The sequence below is a fragment of the Schistocerca nitens genome, chromosome 5, assembly GCF_023898315.1.
Source record: "Schistocerca nitens isolate TAMUIC-IGC-003100 chromosome 5, iqSchNite1.1, whole genome shotgun sequence".
NCBI classification, from domain to species: Eukaryota; Metazoa; Arthropoda; class Insecta; order Orthoptera; family Acrididae; genus Schistocerca; species Schistocerca nitens.
Genome location: NC_064618.1, coordinates 308,981,578 through 308,985,274, shown reverse-complemented (window position 1 = coordinate 308,985,274; position 3,697 = coordinate 308,981,578). Strand labels below are relative to the sequence as shown.

The 3,697-nt window shown below is 44.4% G+C and overlaps 1 non-coding gene across 1 annotated transcript; it reads right to left on the bottom strand.

The window, feature by feature from the left end:
* Positions 1-2,812: 2,812 nt before the first annotated feature.
* Trnav-aac (transfer RNA valine (anticodon AAC)) lies at positions 2,813-2,885 on the bottom strand. The gene has a single exon. It is a non-coding gene; the product is annotated as a tRNA-Val (tRNA).
* Between the last annotated feature and the right edge of the window lie 812 nt (positions 2,886-3,697).

The window sequence follows — 3,697 nt, the reverse complement described above, 5'->3', positions numbered from 1 at the left end:
AATTGGGTTTCTTCGTATATTTCGCTGTTCTTTGTTTCACTATTATAGGAAGAGCCCTAGCACTCTTTGACGCAACAATCGGCGAAGAAAAATTTATGTGCTGTTGAAAATGGCTCAGTGAGAAGGGCACTGCTTCCGTATCGTAACGGTTACGAAAACTGCTACGGATGAGAGCTCTGTGTTTCATTGGTAACTTACACTTTCGGATCAGAGCGAGCTACAAAAGAGGGTTGTTGGAATCACGATGTAATTCTCTTTCTTTTTGCTATTCTTAAATCAACAGTTGAGAATGAAACGTGCATCTTACTGTACATTTAAGTGCATTACGATTAACATTGTGGTAAGAAATAGACTGGCACTAACAGGTTGATTAATATGTGTCGAAGCTTGGACGAAAAGAGAAAGAGACGAAGTAGAAACTGAGTGATAAGGAGGTGTGAAGATGAATTACTCCGAACCATTATTACCTTCTTGAATAATTGTAACTCGTCCCACGAAATTTATAATGCATTCCATCCAAATTAGTGGTCTATTTTATCACCCAGCTAAAAATCGCGTATGCTTGCAAATACTATGTAGAAGCTAATATATCCATTTTTTCGCAGAATATCACTTTTAAATTCAAATCAGAACAGGTTCAAATGGCTCTGAGCACTATGGCACTTAACGTCTGAGGTCATGAGTCCTCTAGAACTTTCAGAACAGGATATTTACATTTCTACAAGACGCAACAGCGCCAAATCCATGTTGCGATCGGATATTTTTGTACGAGACTGGCAACCAAAATGACGAAATGGAAATGATAGCGCTATCTTTCTTATAAGAAGGTTTCCTTGGTATAGCAGTAGCAGTTGTTGTAGTTACATCGACTGGATCGTCTACAGATTTCTACAAACTAATACTTTTCAAGACTGTTACCGGTAGTAACTTTTTAACTCTCTAAACAATTTAATCAAGATTTCAATCTACCTTCACAGCCTTAATTATTGTAGACAAGTGTAATGGCAGTTTCAGCGTCTCGTAGATGTTTTCGGGTCAAAAGGAAATAAAGTAGCCTTGTTGGAGACCTGAAGTCGGTTTTCCATAGTTTCCCCAAAACCTACATGCGATGTCGACAGCTGTAGGACTGTAACGTCTAAGGTACCTTCTACTGGTTGAACAGCTCAAGAAGCTTGTCCCCTTTACTAATATTAACTCTCCACCTACAACATTTTTGTCGTACAATGCGTCGTTTCCGAAATATTTAGCTGTCTCGAGTTAAAACAAACAGGGCATAGTACGACAAAAAAATGTTTTAGGTGAAAGTTAATACTAGTAAATGGGCCGGCAGGTGTGGCCGTGCGGTCCTAGGCGCTTCAGTCTGGTACCGCGTGACCGAATCCTGCATCAGGCATGGATGTGTGTGACGTCCTTAGGTTAGTTAGGTTTAAGTAGTTCCAAGTTCTAGGGGACTGATGACCTCAGCTGTTAAGTCCCATAGTGCTCAGAGCCATTTGATCAAGATCATTGCTCAGGATGCCCCACACTTCAAAATTACGTCTTCTATAAGGAACCTAGCAATTTCCATTGATTATCATTTGTCGACACCTACAACCTCCCAATGAGGTAGATCCCAGTTTGGTGGAATGGTGCTGCTGCAGTTGGAGTTGGTATCAGGTGCCCAGGTAGTGGCTGCAGCACTCGTTTCATTGCAGACATTCCTTACTCGAAGTCCCATAGTGCTCAGAGCAATTTTTTTTAGTAAATGGGACATCAACTTGTGCTACAAATGGCCACCTCCTAACCACCCCTCCTGCGTGGGCGGTGTCAGCTTTGTATTTTCTAGTGGCAACTCCCATTTTATACTGCTTATTCGGATTCCACGCTAAAAAATAAGTTCAGTTTACTCAAACCATTGTTTGGTAGTTGGCGCTGTAATCAACAAATATCAAGTTGCATGTTTTTGCAATTAGACACCAACGCATTTGATTGTACACATCATTTACGATGTAAATGTTAATCTTTGTTTTCTATCTGTTGATACTTATGTTCGAAATTTACTTTATTGTTGCAAATCTGACTGCACAGTACAATATGGTTAGCTTTTCCAATATCTGGTTTGAAACGATGTCTAGCGTGATCCACGAACAGGAGGAGGAGGAGGAGATTGGTGTTTAACGTCACGTCGGCAGCGACATCATCAGAGACGGAGCACAAGCTCGAATTGAGAAGGATGGAGAAGGAAAGCGGCCGTGCCCTTTTGAAGGAAGCGTCCTGGCATTTGCCTTAAGCTATTTAGAGAAATCACGGAGAACCCAACTCAGGATGGTTGGACACGGGTTTGAACCGTCATCCTCCCGCATGGGAGTCCAGTGTGCTAACGACGAGGGTGTAATAATTTTCGGTTCCCATCGGGATGCTTTATTTCGCTGAGTCCTCCTGCTTCTCACCACTGGGGTGCTTGATTTCGGTGAGCATCCATCGCAGGTGCGCCCGTCACTGTCACTTCATACACAACTTACTACGTGTCCGCCCCTGGTAGCTGAGTGGTCAGCGCGACAGAATGTCAATCCTAAGGGCCAGGGTTCGATTCCCGGCTGGGTCGGAGATTTTCTCCGCTCAGGGACTGGGTGTTGTGGCAACTACCGGCATGCCAGCGGCTGTTCCGCGCATCTCCAGCCCTCCAGGTAAGCACAAAAACCAAGTAGACGGTTCTGAAAGAGTATCATGTATCATTTGAGCCATCTGCAGCCTGGTGGTGGGACGTTTGAAATTGATTTAAATGGTCACAGTAGAGATTGTAGCAAGTGTCTTGTTGAGTGCGACGAAAAAGTGTTTCCGCCCGGAATCGAACCGTGGACCTTCTGCGTGTTAGGCAGACGTGATAACCGCTACACCGCGGAAACTGCTACGCTCTGCGCCCCACATCTGACACAACTTGTAGGTCGATCGCAACTTTGGCGTAAAAATCAACAAAAATCACTTTGCGGAAACGCACAATGCAGGTATTTCGCATTCGTATGCAACAATCGACAGCACCCTTGCCTGTCTGAATGCCATCACGAATAAGAGCCCAAGAAGTCGTCGGAAATGCTCACGGCCGAGTCCTCAGAAGCATCAGCTACTCTTTCATTCCGTACGAGGTACCGTCAATTCGCGCAGTCGCTATTGCAAATGATGTCAACAAAAGCAATCTCTTCATTAGCGGCAAGGGCTCATAAAGGCGCAAGTGGCGTCAACTCGGAAGACCTGCACCCGGCAAACGGTGTACCCGACGGGAGGCCCCAGTCGCACGACATTTGCATTTACCACGTTACAAAGATTGTGGATATATTCCCCGGCAGGCGCGCAGCGGCCAGCACGACTGTTACGGCGGTTGGATGAATGCACACACCGAAATCAGTCACCCTGACGGCGTGGTTCGAGTGCGACCACCGGAATCAAGCATTCCGATAACTTGCGGAATCATCACGATCAACCCCGTAGTTTATTTGCCAGAAATATCAGTGTCTAGCCATATCATTTGTACTGTACAATCACATTTACCAAAGATTCACATTTACATCGTAAATGAAATCTATCATCCAAAGGCGTCGGTTCTTAATCGCAAAAGCAGGCACATTTGATATTCGTCGATTACAGCACCATCTACTACGGATGAAAAACAATAGTTTGAGTAAACGGTGAAAATTATTTTGGCGTAGAATCCGAATATGGA